The 14999-nt window shown below is 41.0% G+C and overlaps 1 protein-coding gene across 1 annotated transcript in view; it reads left to right on the forward strand.

Moving 5' to 3' along the window:
- Positions 1-727: 727 nt before the first annotated feature.
- The window catches only part of APBA2 (amyloid beta precursor protein binding family A member 2), a 364180-nt gene continuing 349908 nt past the window's right edge, over positions 728-14999 (forward strand). Inside the window, exon 1 of the mRNA XM_072616707.1 lies at positions 728-842. The gene's annotated coding sequence lies outside the window, so the exon portion shown is untranslated. The remainder of the gene's footprint in view (positions 843-14999) is intronic.

The raw sequence follows: 14999 nt of genomic DNA on the forward strand, positions 1-14999 counted from the left end.
ACAAAACCCAAGACTTTCACACATTCCTTCTGCTTTGTATAATGCTGCCCCCTGGTGTTACCATTGTCATGATGTCATTGCTTTGGGGGTATAAACTCCAAGCCTCCTTTGATCTTCATAATGCCTAGCACCACGCCTTGCCTATATTAGGGCAGTCAGGCAACAGAAGCATTTAGGAAGCACTTACTATGTTTTGAAATAATGAACTTTGGAATAAAGCTAGTTATTGTTAGTGGAACAGGTTCATTAGTTGGTAGCATTTATCTACAGTTTAAAGGGACCTAGGATCTACCTCCTGCTCCTCTGGGTCTTCAGTTCCTCTCAGTATTAGACCCGTACCCAGATGAATGTCTAGGGTGGCTTCACTGAGATGAAAACCAGCCCAGTAGTCATCAGGGCCCAGGAAGTCACCCCTGTCCAGGATTTGGACGCTCTCTTCCCATACTCTCTTTCCCAATGCCCTGATCTCATTAGGAACCATTAAAGTCCAATGCCAGTTAGGAGGCAGCTGTGGAGAGAGCAGGATTGGAGGCCTCTAGCAGAAGGAAGGCAGAGGAGCGAAAGCTTTGCCAGGCCTAGCAACAGTATCCAGGGCTGGGAGGTCTTCTCTCGTTTTCTTTCCCTTCTCAGCCTTCAGAGAGCAGCTTGAGTTATACCGATTCCGGGGTGCCGAGGCTTGTCCTCTATTCAGCTTCCCGGGTTAATTAGTAGTCTCTGTGTGTGGCTCTCAAGCAGTCACACAAAAGAGCTGTTGCCGCTGCCCCTGGTTCGTCTTCTCCAGGAGGGTGGGAGGGGGGGTGTGGGGGGGAGAAAAGACCCCGTTCAAGCATTCCCCAAGACAGGTAAGGAGAAGGAAGGAAATAAAGCTCAAGTTGTCAGGCGAGCGCCAGCCCTTGGGTCGCGCCTGGTGGGACCTGCCTTGGCATTTGTAAGACAGGAGCAAAGTAGACGGGAGGCCGGCGGGTCGGACCAGGGCTTTTCTGCAGCCCGGGGAGCAGCGCGGGCTAGGCTCGCCCCCGCCTCCGCCGCCCCCAAGTCGCCTTCGCGGGGCACATGCAGACAAGTAGCAGCCGCGCACCGGGAGCCAGGTGGGGAAGGGGGTCCGGGCGGAGGACGGGGCGGGGCGGGGGGCGGCTGCTGCTGCTGCTGGCTCCGGGCTTTCCTGTGGGAGCCGTCGGCGGGGCTCTGTCACTTTGATGTGCTGCCTGGAAAGGTGGTGCTGCTGCTGCATGCGCGCAGGGGATGGCTTTCAGAGAAGGGTCTTGACGGTACGGAACAGCTCTCCTTTCTTCCTGCTGTTGTGGTGGATAGTGCGGAGGGGTGAGTGGTCGGGGGCGGGGAGCGGAAACGAGCCTTGCTGCTTCTGCATCTCCCTTCTTTCTCGATAATTAGGGAGTGGGGAACGTCCGCATCCCAGAAAGGGGCTCAGCCCCCTTCCTTTCTTCGGAAGTCTTCTATTGTGGTATGTTTGGGGCTTTTACATCTTCCCCCCTCCGTTTTTCTCCCCTGCATCTTTGAGTAAGTAAATGTGTCTTCTAGCGAGAGGGTCATTTTCTCGATATTATGGGATGCTCTGCTTTAAAAATAAACGTGCTGCTACCAAGTCATACCTATTTGCATCTATTGTGCTCTGCAGGATAGCTGGAAGTTCATTTTCCTTAATGCACTTGAAGATGGCATCAAAGTCCCCATGTAACTCAGCACCTCTCTGAGTTTGTATTTGTCTAGGTTTTCATGCCTCTAGTGTGGCAACTGAATCCGATCTTTTGATCTTTTTTTCCTCTCCCTTCTTTTCCTTTATAATGAGGTCTGGAGGGAAAAACTACCTAATTAATAATCGCACAGATCACTTTTTCTTGGGATAAACAATGTGACACTCTTGAATATACATTTTGGGGGGCCAGGTTTAACTTGACTCAATGAAAAGGATTCTGATGTTATTACAGGAAAGAATGGTGCTATATGCGGGTGCTGAATTGGCATGATACACTTTTAACAGCTGACAGGTTATGCTTTCTTATTTATGAAATTGACTTGTTTACTGTATCCTTCTCTGGTTGTGACTACATCCTGACAAGTGCATAAAAGATCATCTCCCCCCCTACCCAGATATACCAATCTAATAGGAATCCCCCCCCTCCAAAAAAAGCTTTCCTACATGGCTACATAGGAACCTACTTTGTAATCTAGCTAGATTGCTTTCCGTTAAATCTACTGTATAAAACCAATGTTTTAAATGATGAATTGCAAAATCCTAAAAAAATACACATCTTTAAATAACTTTTAAAGTTTATTATTTGAGGCTTTAGCTTTTTCAGAGAATAGCTTGTCATTTGAATTAGCACACTGTTGAGAGACCTAAAAAAATAGATCTGGAGAGCAGTCTTCTTTGCATAATAAATGTTGTTGTTGATATTTCAGGCATAGTATCAGTTTTATTAGTTGTTAATTATACTGAGCCTTAGTCTCGACCTGTTTTTTTGCTTTCATAAATAATGATTGCCTGAATAGTCTGTGATTTTTCTAGGGGAAGTACAAAAAGTAGATGTTTGTAATTGTATATTGTTTTCTTGTCCTCTTATGTTATAAAGTATAATATTAAAATGGTAATCTATTATTAAAATATGTTTGCATATGAATGATAATTTTGATGCGGTGTTGTAGTTGATGGCTTATGTCACTTGCCTGTCCTCCCCTCCCCCTTTCAGAGCTTTTTTTCTTTTGTGAGGCAACATTGAAATGTTCTAGCAATCATTTTCTACCAGGGGCTAGGGGATTTAAAAAAGGAAAACTTTTCTTGAAATTCACACTTCTTGTTCTACCTAGGAAGTGCTGAGAAATATATATGTTGTTTCCCGTTATCATCCCTTTGGGTTGAAAACAGTCTCCTACATGAAGTAGCAGCTGCTTTTTACAGTGTTTTTGTTATTATCTGGGGATGAGAAGGTGGAGCTATTTTTCTTTTTTCCATCTTGTCCCTCATCTCTCCTCCTGTTTCCTCCGCCCTCATTCCCTCCCTCCCCCCAGACTGCAGATTTGAGTTTACTTAGCTGTGACTTCTGGAGACTTTTTGAGGCAGTATTGAGAATGCAGTCTGTCACGTGACCTCTTTGATGCTTTGAATGTCACTACTTCCATTTCTGTGCTAAGAAGCTTGTGGACCAGACAGTGGAATAAATATTCAAAGGAACTGATGGAGGGACAAGTCAGGCAGAAAGTTACAAGAAGGTATTAAATCTGTCTTGACTCGGGAGGAAAATGTCCGATTTATTAGGAAATGAGTTTTAGCTTGCTATTTTTCAGTTTTACCTTTCTCCATTTAGAGCTTAACTCAGGTATGATTAATACGCATTTGAAAAGAAATTCTTTCCAGTATTTGATGACTTAAAGAATCAAACCAGTTCTATATGATGTCATTAAATAGTATTGAGATGACTACGTCATATAGGTATTCAAATGGAATTGTTTATTAGCTAGAATAGTCACCTACTAATTGACTTTATATTTCCAAAAAGTTGTTTTCAGGCACTTAGGAATAAATGCCTTGGCTTATCAGATCCTATGTGAGTAGATCCTTATCAATTAGATTCTCCAGAGGAGAGGGAGTTCTGAAGAGGGATTAATTAACTTCCAACAGATTTCTCATGATTATAGTGTTATTTTCTGAATAGACCTGATCAAGGTTGTCTGCCCATGGGTTAGATATGAGTTATTGCCTTAGGACCAATACTTAACCTGGAATTCCTCTAACCTTTTCAATGGAGTTTTTCTTTTTCTAAATTAATGTTTCACAAGAATAATTGGTGGTGATAGATTGTGAAGTAGAACAGCATAAATATCTCACTTGTCAACTGAACTTTAAAAAAATGTTAAGTAAAAATAAAAGATAATTGCAAAAAGAAGTTCATCACACCCTCCAGAAGTGATTATGCTAAAACACTTCTAGCTTTTCCTAGACACAACTGAAGAACTTAGAGAAAAAACACATTTGCTGGTGATATTGCCATCAGGTTGAGCTTTGTATAAAATAGAGGTCTTGTGCTAGTTGTGTTTGCCACTAAAATAAAGGTGGAGATTGGGGGAGCTCACTGATGGGGCTCTCTGGTGGGTATATTTTAATATGTGAACTAGTAACTAAGGAAGAGTAACCAAAGCTTTGTCCTGGGGTGAAACTTTAGAAGGTTAACTGAGTTAGCACTTTGAGTGAATACTTGGTAAAATAGACAGCTACAACATGGTGCTGCTTCTTCCAACTCCCCAACCCCTCCACTCCTCAGTCATAGTCTTCCTCCTTGGTTGACCTCTGTTCCTTTCCTCCTTGTAACTTCTTGATATTCAAGGGCTTCAATATGGTGCTACTTGCCTCAGGCACAAAAACAGTTATTGCTAATAATATTACTCTGTAAGTAAGACTGCTGTTCTTGTACATTGGGCTGTAGGGTAGGCTAGAGATTGAGGGGGGAAAGTCAGATATTTGCCATTAAAACTTTAGAGACAATCAGTCCTTTTATCAGCGGCTTTATATTAGGAGCAAGACCTCAAATGCCATTATTTCTTAATATTCATAAAAGTCGTGACAGTAATCTCGGGGATTTTTTTTCTCTCATTTTACAGATAGGGAAATTGAGGCCCCAAATTCAATAACTTGCTCAAGGTGCCTCAAAAAGCTAGTGGCAGAGTTGACCCAATTTCTAGACTGCCCCTTTGTAAAAATAATATTGAGTGATTTCAAATTGCAAACTTCATTGTAGTGATAGGGGGAGGTAGGGGGTTGGCAAACTATGACAGGTGTGCCAAGTGCAGGTGATTTTTAGTAGACACAGGCCAGTGTGCTTGCTGAGGGCCTCCAGGGCCCCTTCTAGGAAGGACAATTTAGGGTTGGCACTTCCCACTTCTCTTTCTTTGCTATTCTCTGGCCTCCACATTGAAACAGTCTCAAAAGAGTGTGAATTTGAGGGCACATTTTGTAGGGGAAAGTGTTGTTCTTCTAGTCAGCAGAGATCTGGGTTCTAATACTGACTCACACCCCAGGCAAGCTACTGAAACTTTGAATCTCACTTTCATCATCTGTAGAGTAGGGAGAATAATCCTGAAAGTAAATGATTTCCCTTTAAACTTGGAAATGATACGTGTGAGTTTTTGGTGTTCTAGATGTTCTTTCCATTATAAAAGCAGAACTGAAAAGGGCTTAGAGATCATGTCTGCTGCATCTGCCCAAGCTCTTGACCCCAGACCTATTTTGCCTCCAATGGTTCTCCAACTTTTTGGTTTCAGGTCCCTTCTACAGCCTTAAAAATTGTTAAAGACCCTCCCAAAGGGTTCTGTGAGTTTTATCTATTGATAATTTATCATCTTAGAAATCCTAACATCTCTGTATTGTTGTGAAAATATTTTGACTATCACAGACTCCCCAGAAGGGTCTTGGGGACTCCTAAGGTTCCTCTGGACCGCACTTTAAGAACCATTGATCTAGTCCAACCTTTTCATTTTACATATGAAGAAACTGGGGCCTAGAAGAAGGAGGTAAATTATTCAAGGTCATTCCGCTAATAAACTTTCTCTCATTATTACAGCGAGTTTTCTCCTTATAACAAGAATAATAGTGATAGCTATCACTCATAAAGCATTTTAAAGTTTGCAAAATGACATATATGTTACTTCATTTGATTCTCAACAAATCCACCAAGTAGGTTTTATTATTATTCCCATTTCATAGATAAGGGAACTGTCATTGAGAGACTGAGTGATTTGCCCAGGGTGACGTGGCCATCAAGCGTCTGAGGAACTGGAACTTAGGTCTTGCTGGGTGTAAGTCTAATACTCTGTGTACTGTGCCATCTGTCTGCATCCCTATATGACCTTCTCTTTAGTTAAAATCTGAATTTGCCTTAACACTTCCCAGGGGGTGGTTGGATTTTATTTTTATTTTTAGATTTTAAAAATTTGTATCCCCTTTGTTCCCAAATACAGCATTCTCTCTCTTCCCCACCCAGCAGGCCATCCCTTGTAACAAATCATGGAAAAACAAGGGTTTAATTTGTTTCCCATTTGTTTCATCATCGTATCTTTTCACATTCAGTCTTGTGTTCTCCAGTTGGCGTTCTAGAATGGCCACATTTCCAGAAGACTATGCATTGTGTCTTTTAGTGGTAGAGAGTGTAGGACTTGGTGTTGGGAAGCTCTGGGTTTGAATCCTGCCACTGATAGCTATTAGCTGTGTGTGGGCTTTGGCAAATCACTTATGGTCTTTGATGCTCAGTTTCTTCTTTTGTAAAAGGGGCATAATACTATCTATATGACCTACTTCTAAAGAGTCTTGTGAGGCTTTAATGAGCATGCCTGTAAAATGCTATGCATATTTTTAAAGCTCTTTGTACATGCAGGATATATTTTGTTGTTGTTATATCAGACCTTCGTAGACAAAGTCAGACTTTGAACTAATTTTGGTGGCAGGTCCTATTTTTCATATCAGAATGGGAAAATATGAGAAGCTATTTTAATTATTGCCCAAGCCAACTCCTTTGACCTGTGGATCTTCTGACTCCCCTGACTTTCTTTTCTTAACCTCAGTGGAATTGTTACATTAAGCTATTTCTAACGGCCTTTAATTATGTGCATACAAATTTATGGAATACAGAAATACTTGAAAGATCTGAGATTTCATTAGTACGGGGGAATTTTTCTACCATGGTAGTAGCACTTTGGCTGTGACCAAGTAGATGTATCCTAAAGAATTGCTTAAGGCACATAAGGGTTAAGTGACTTGCCATATAGACAGTGTAAAGAGTTGGGGTTTGAATTCATCTTCATGTCTCCAAATCCAATCCCGTATCTACCATTAAACTAGACTGCTTCTGAATTTATGGAGTATTCAGAATAAACTTTTGCTGTTTTCTGCTACCCAAAGTGCTTATGGGCATTTCTCCTTGCCATGAGCTGGTATATTGTCAAGTAATTATGCAAAATAATTGAATATTGGCTAAAGTAGAATATAATTAGGAAGGGTCAACCTGCTGAAAGAACTGGCATACTAATATAAAATATAAATGATTAAAGAAAACTCTCCCATATTTTCTTCCGGTAGGGTCCTATTCTAGTTCCTGATTCTGGTGTGGAAGTGACCTTTGATTTTGAAATGCCATGCAAGGAGAATGTGAACTCTAAGAGAATTGTGCCAAGCTAGAAATGTTTCAAATATGACCATAGTGATGGTCTGTCATTTGAGGATCATCTTAAGTAGGTCATGAGTGATTTTTCTGCTAGAGGGTTGGCCACCAGGTGATGAAGATTTTCAACCATTCTCCAAATCATGAAGACCATCCACCAAGGCCTTGTGCGGTTGTGAACTTTATCAGTGTAGGGAGAACTCACACTGATGAAATCACGTATCCTTGATTTAGCTAGTGATTTGACTGTATGCTATTTTGGGACAATCTGTCTGACTGTTCAGCTGGTTAATTGAGATTTGACAATAAGTGGATCTAAAATTAGCTCTGGCGTGTTGAGTAATCATAGCTGAATCTTATCACCAGCCATACTCCTCTCTTCCCTGCCACACACCTGGACCATAGAATGTTAATAGCTGGAAGGGACCGTAGAGATCATTTATTTCAATATGTCTATAGTTAAAGAAGCTAAAGACCTGAAAGGTTAGGTGGTTGGCCTGAGGCTACATGGCTAATTATATGTCCATCCAGGCTGGAGCCCAAATCTTCCTTTTGCTAGGCCTGATGCTTCTCAGTCTACCATGGTAGCCCAGTTCTCTAGTCAAAGCAAAGGATTACATACAAAGGAGACCTGGCTTGAGTTCAAGTTGGTCCAAGTGGGATTTAACCTTAGAGATGTCTTGGGGTTGGGTGTTGGGCAGGATTGACTGGGTAAAACATGCAAATCAAGGGAAGCTGTAATGGCTCTTGACTTGTAACTAATAGCACAATATGGAGGACAAGATTAGTTAACAAACATTTAATGAAGTACCATAGTTTAAAAAAAACATAGGTGGACCATACCATCCCCCCAAACATCATCAGTGAACCAAGAATAGACATACCTGGAGATTGTGTGGAGAAGTTCATAGGCAGGAAATGTGCAAGGCTTTTAGTGTGGGTGCATAGGGGTAACTAACATCTATGGTACTGCAGGGCTACAGAGGTTTCCTGAACAGGATTATAGGTTTAGGATTGGAAAGGGTCATAGAAATCATCCAGTTTAACCTCTCATTTTACACATTAGGAAATAGAAGTTCAGAGAAACTGAGTGAATTGCCCAGGGTTACACAGTGTCTGGTAAGCAAATCCAAATCTTGCGACTCTGGGGTCATTAAGGTACTTGTATACTTTGCTCATGTGATTTCTGCCAAGGGGTATTCTGATGATTTGGAGGTTGCTACTAGTATTCACTGTTGCTTCAGTGTTCACTGTTGGGTTCTCTTTGCTACCAGTTTCTGATTTACATCTCTTTAAGGAAGCTGCTGGCCAACTGAGCTCCTTCCTGCTAGGATGCCTTTCTCTGATAAGGGCAAACTGACATCTCCTTAGTTATAGCCAGATTTATGAGCTAGCACTATAACCCAGCAGAGTGTCCCCAGCCTAAGATTCAATCTATATTTTGAATTTCACTTTGTCCTGCTAAGAGAGTCCATGTCCTTATCCCCCAGATTGATAGCTACCTTAGGGTTAGAAGGTCCTTGCAATTCCCACTTAATTTCTTGCTGTAAAACCATACTTTTTACTGAATAATTTCTGAGGCTGTCCCTTCAAGAAACAACTTGGGCATTCCCTCTGCTCCCTTCCCCTGCCTTGCTCAGTTTACCCAACTCTGAAATCACTGTTGGTTTTCCAAGCAGATGAAAAAAATGGGAGTGGAGGGCAGGAGGAGAACACTGCCTCACCAAGTAGACCTGTGTGGAACATTCATCTCAAAGCTTCATTCTGATAGAGATGTTCCAGAGCTGTTTCGTCACTGTAGGTCACTATACCAATGCAGAGCTGTACAACTCTGTCACCTTCTGAAGAGTTAAGTTACTTCTCCATTAGCACAACTCTCTTCTCTGCTGCAAGGGATTGCCATGCTTAAAGTTACTGCTTCTTCACTCGAGACTTTCTCTATTTCTGTCTCCGTTGAGATTTTGCCTCTGATCCTTCTTGGATATTGTGTCTGCTACTGGTCAAGTAGCTCTCCTCCAAAGTTATACGCTCACAGCGGGTGAGAGAAGAGAAAAAAATCCCCTTGACCCCTGTTAGAGTCTTCTCCACAGGCAGCTCCTGGATTGCAGTCTTGCCCACTGGCAGATATGCCTAGGGTTTAGCTAGTTAAAACGCCCAGGAAGGTCACTAATTTGTTTGCTTAACCAATGGAGTTGTTTCTTTTCTAGACTCTTGTAGAGATGCTTATGTCTTGGTACCACCAAGTGTGGCCAAACTCCTTTTTATGGTTCGTTTTTCACTTCTATTAAAACCTTGTGATTACATAAAGATCTTTCTAGTGATGGTAATGTGGTAAAAGCTGATCAAAGGCCAACTCTCTTATGTAAGCTTTGCAGATTTCATTAAAATATATCACTTTCCCCCTCAATTACTATTGCATGTTGACTTTGAAATAGCTCTTTTTTTCATTTGTACAGAAGTGAATTGAGAGAAAACATGTAGAAATCAGTTTAAGCAAAGAATTAAAGAAATTATCTGGAAAATGAAAATATTTTTAAAAGTCCACTCATGGACCTGGGTCATTCTGGAAAAGCATCTCCTACCTTAGCTTTTTTCCACAGATTATCAGATGAACTTCGTCTTTTCTCTGCTATTCAGGGTTTGGAGAGTCTCTCAGCCCAAGTATGTGACATCAACTATTACTCATTTGAAAATACCATATTTGACCCTCATGTGGAGATGGTGATGTTGGTAGTGTTGATGTTGTGTATCTGAAAAAAAAACATATGCAGTTTAATTCCTTCATAGCAGTAAATATGCCCATTCTTTAGAAAGATTTAATAAAATGATGCCTGAAAAATATCATGCTTATGTGAGTGATAACTTATGTCCTATGGTAGGAAGGTGAACTTTGTGTGATGGTGGGAAGCCCTATATTTTCAGAAGGTAAGTGCTATAAGGCTAAGGGCTTTGCTAGCCAACTGTGATGACTCAGGTAGTGTAAGATTCTTTGGAAGAGCCCTCAATGGACTCATAAATTGTAGTATGGGAGTCTTTCATAGTGGATGTTAGAGGATTCCTTTTCTTAAAATGTTTATTTATTTATTTTTAGTTTTCAACGTTCATTTCCACAAAATTTTGAGTTCCAAGTTTTCTCCCCACCTCTCCCCTCTCCCTACCCCATAATGCCTTGTACTCTGATTACCCCTTCCCCCAATATTCCCTCCCTTCTATCATATCCCTCCCTTCCCTTATCCCTATCTTCTCTCTTTTCTTGTAGGGCAAGATAGATTTCTATACCCCATTACCTGAATTCCTTATTTCCCAGTTGTATGCAAAAACAATTCTCAACATTCGTTCCTGAAACTTTGAGTTCCAACTTCTCTTCCTTACTCCCCCCACCCCCCCATCCCCACTGAGAAGGCAAGCAATTCAATATAGGCTATATATGTGTAGTTTTGCAAAAGACTTCCATAATAGTCATATTGTATAAGACTAACTACATTTCCCTTCATTCTGTCCTGCCTCCATTTATTCTATTCTCTCTTTTGACCTTGTTGTTCCACAAAAGTGTTTACTTCTAATTACTCTCTTCTCCCATTTGCCCTCCCTTCTGTCATTTCCCCCCACCCCACTTGTCCCCTTCTTCTCTACTTTCCTGTAGTGTAAGATAAATTTTCATACCAAATTGAGTGAGCATGTTATTCCCTTCTTAAGTCAAATGTGAAGAGAGTAAACTTCACTTTTCCCCTCTTACCTCCTCCCTTTTCTCCTTCATTGAATAAGCTTATTCTTGCCTCTTTTATGGGAGGTAATTTGCCTTATTCCATTTCTCTCCCCATTATATTCCTCTCTCATCCCTTAATTTTATTTTTTAGATACCATCCCTTCTTATGCAACTCACCCTGTGCTGTGTGTGTGTGTGTGTGTGTGTGTGTGTGTGTGTGTCTGTGTAATCCTTTCAACTACCCAAATACTGAGAAAAGTCTCAAGAGTTACAAATATTATTTTTCCATGTAGGAATGTAAGCAGTTCAACTTTAGAAAGTCCCTTATGATTTTTCTTTCCTGTTTACCTTTTCATGCTTCTCTTGATTCTTATGTTTGAAAGTCAAATTTTCTATTCAGTTCTGGTCTTTTCATCAAGAATGCTTGAAAGTCCTCTATTTCATTGAATTACCATTTTTTCCCCTGAAGTATTATACTCAGTTTTGCTGGGTAGGTAATTCTTGGTTTTAATCCTAATGGCTGTTGCTGGCAGGGCCATACTGTGTTCCCTTCTTACCCAGATGAAAAGGCTTTCTCACTGAACCTTGAAGCTGACTTTGGTGTTTGTGGGTTGAGCAATGTGGGAACTGCTGCCGCCAACAGCTCCTTGAAACTTGTTCCGGGTCCTGCCCCTGCCACCATGCTGGACTGCACTTTGCTCTGCACCTGGTGTGATAGACCTTTCCTTTTGACCTTCCAGCCTGTCTTGGACTGGAAATCTCTTCCACTCTGTTGTTTTGTGGCTTCTGCTGCTCTAGAATTTGTTTAGAGTCATTTTTTACAGGTATTTTATGGGCTATGTGGAGGAGCTTCTATAGGCCTGTTTTTCTACTCTGCCATCTTGGCTCCGCCCCCTAAAGGATTCCTTGAAAGAATTAACCTCTGGGTCCTGGGGAGGGTGCTTCCTCAAAAGAGTGGGGTCTAACCTAGTATATGATCTTCTGTGAACTTTATAGTTTCTTTAATTTGGCTGAATACTGACCCTACTCCTTAAATCTTGTAGCCATGTTCTTCAGGAAGAAAGAGATTCACAGTAGCATGTCTCCATGTTGATGAGGTGTCCAGCTTACATAATCTTTGCTACCATGGCATTCTGTGCCATTTGTCTTCAGAAACATAGGTGGGCAGCAAAGACAACAGGATCAAGTTCTAATGTATTAACTTGTCATTTAAGACCTTTTATGATCTGGCCCTAATCACCCATTTCAACCTTATCTTCACTATTATCCTTTCTCTGCTCAAGCCTAACTGGTCTTAGCCTACCCTGAAGTAGCCATACTTATGTTCTTTCTATGCCTTTTTATGTTCTTTCCCCCACTAGGCATACTTCCTACCTTCCTACCTGCTGACCTGAATCTGATCCATCAGAGTTTAGCTTAAATTCCAGCTCTTTTGTGAAGCCTTTCATAATACCAGCCCTTGGCCATCCTTTCACCCATTGAACTTCTTATAGCATTTTTTCTATGTTCTTTTCACATAGTGCTTGTCATTTTCCTTAAAAGCAGGGACAATTTCATTTTTTTATTAGCATTCCCAGCACTTAGAACAGTGCTTTATACACCAGGAACACTTCATGCATGCTTGTTGATTGATTACTTGCCTTGTAGCTGGACAGGAGTTTAGAGGTCATCTGAACATATGTTGTTCCTCTGTGTACACATCCTTGAGAGCAGTTACTCTCTTTTACTCCTCTTTATGTCTTCTGTGGCCCATGCCATAGTGCTGTGTGCATAGTGGCTTGATAAATGTTGATTGTTTGACAAATTCCTCATTTTTATGGCTACAACTTTGGTATAGAGCTATTATTATTTATCTCTCTGCATTGTTAGTCAAGATGAGTGGGGCCTTCTCTGTTGCTGGTCAGCAATGTTCTGTTACTTACTTTCTTCTGTTGCTATACTGCTTCACCGTAGGCTGCTTTGCAGTGTATCAGAAGATCATAGGTCTAGGAATAGAAAGGGTCTCAGAGGCTAGCTGGTCTAACGGCTTCATTTTATAGATGAGGAAACTGAGGTCTCCTGTGCAGAGTTTATAAAGTGCTTTCCTCATAGCAACAGAGAGATTTGGTATTGTGGAAAGAGCATTGGCCTTGTAGTTAGAGGGCCCAAGGCTAAATTCTATCTCTGATGTGTGTTCCCTGTGTACCCATGGGGAAGTTGATTCATAGATAATTTATAGCTATTTATATAGCTACATATATGTAAATAATATATATTTCTTTATGAACATTTATATAGTGTTTTAGGATTTTGCAAAGCACTGAGAAATAGTATCTCATATTTTCCTCACAACAACCCTGTGAGGTGGGTGCAGTTGTTGCCATGTTGTCAAATGCTTTCAATGAGGATGAACATGGCATCAAGGTCAACTACCGTACTGATGGTAAGTTCTTCAATTTGAAAAGGCTACAAGCCAAGACCAAAGTGGAGGGAGTGTTGGTGCATGAGTTTCTGTTTGCAATTGATTGTGCATTCAATGCAGCCTCTGAAGCTGAGATGCAACAAAAGATGCACCAATTCTCTGCTGCCTGTGCTAATTTTGGCCTAATAATTAACACCAAGAAAACACAAGTGCTCCATCAGCCACCACCACACCATCTATATGTGGAACTATTAATTACAACAAATGGAGAAATTTTGAATGCTGCGGATAAATTCACTTATCTTGGTAGTGTACTTTCTAGGGATGTACACATTGACAATGAGGTTGATGCATGCATTGCTAGCTCAGTGTTTGGGAGGATCTGAAGAAAAGTTTGGGAGAGAAGAGGTATTAGGTTGACTACCAAACTGAAGATCTACAGAGCTGTTGTGCTGACCTCACTGTTGTATGCCTGTGAAACATGGATAGTCTACCAGTGCCATGCCAGGAAATGGAATCGCTTCCATTTGAACTGTCTTAGGAAGATTCTGAGGATCACTTGGCAGGATATGGTACCAGACACTGAAGTCATTGCTTGAGCTGAACTGCCAAGCATTCATACTATGCTTCAGAGGGTGCAACTCTGATGGACTGGCCATGTTGTTCAAGTGAAAAATGTATGCTTGCCAAAAAGACTGTTTTATGAGGAACTCATATGGGGTAGGCATTCACATGGTGGCCAGAAGAAACAATACAAGGACGCTATCAAGGTCTCTCTCAAGAACTTTGGATTTGATTGTGCAACATGGGAGACACTGGCACAGGACTGCTCAGCATGGCATGCCCACATCAGAAAGGGTGCTGTGCTGTATGAGCAAAGCAGAATTGAGACAGCACAAAGGAAATGCAGGATGCGCAAATTTGGAGTAACCACCCCAAATATTCACATGAACTATCTGTGCCCAATCTGTGGTAGCACATTCTAAGCTCGTCTTGGTCTGAGCAGCCACAGTTGGACACACTGAAACTTTATCATTCTAGAATGAAGAGGACCAAACCAGCCAACGCCATTTTACAGATAAGGAAACTGAGACAGCCAGAGGTGAAGTAATTTTCTGAGGGTCACACAGTGACCAGGTAAATGGCTGAGGCAGTATTTGAATTCATTTTCCTGATTCCAAGGGCAGCAGTCCATCCACCATGCTGCTTAGCTGCCTATTAATTTACTAGGTCTCAATTTCTTCATTTATAGAATGAGGAGATGAACTAGATGTTTTCCCTGTCAACTCTAGATCTATGATCCTATGAACTCCTTTCAGTAGGTGACCAGTGTAAGGATAATTATTATTAAAATGGTAATATTTGCATTTCCTATCTTATCCTATTGTAAAAATTAGCTCATAGGATTGTGAAGTTAAAATAGAATAATAAAAATAGAGTGGGTTGTAAACCTTATCCTATTACATAAATGCTAACTTTTGTTTCGAGCTCTTCTTATTAGCTATCCTCCCCATTTTGTAGATGAGGTTGTGACTTGAGTAGGATCTCATAGTTAAAAGGTCTGGAGCTGAGACTCAAATACAGTTTTTCTGACTCCCAGATTCATCGTTTTCCTTTATATTGTGCTAACTCCCTACCTAAAGACTTGAACATTCCTAAGTGGAAAACGAGTGCCATGTCCCTTTTCTCCTGTTCTGTCCCTCCTATCTTCTCTTTATAATGACTG

Source organism: Notamacropus eugenii, chromosome 1 (assembly GCF_028372415.1).
Source record: "Notamacropus eugenii isolate mMacEug1 chromosome 1, mMacEug1.pri_v2, whole genome shotgun sequence".
NCBI classification, from domain to species: Eukaryota; Metazoa; Chordata; class Mammalia; order Diprotodontia; family Macropodidae; genus Notamacropus; species Notamacropus eugenii.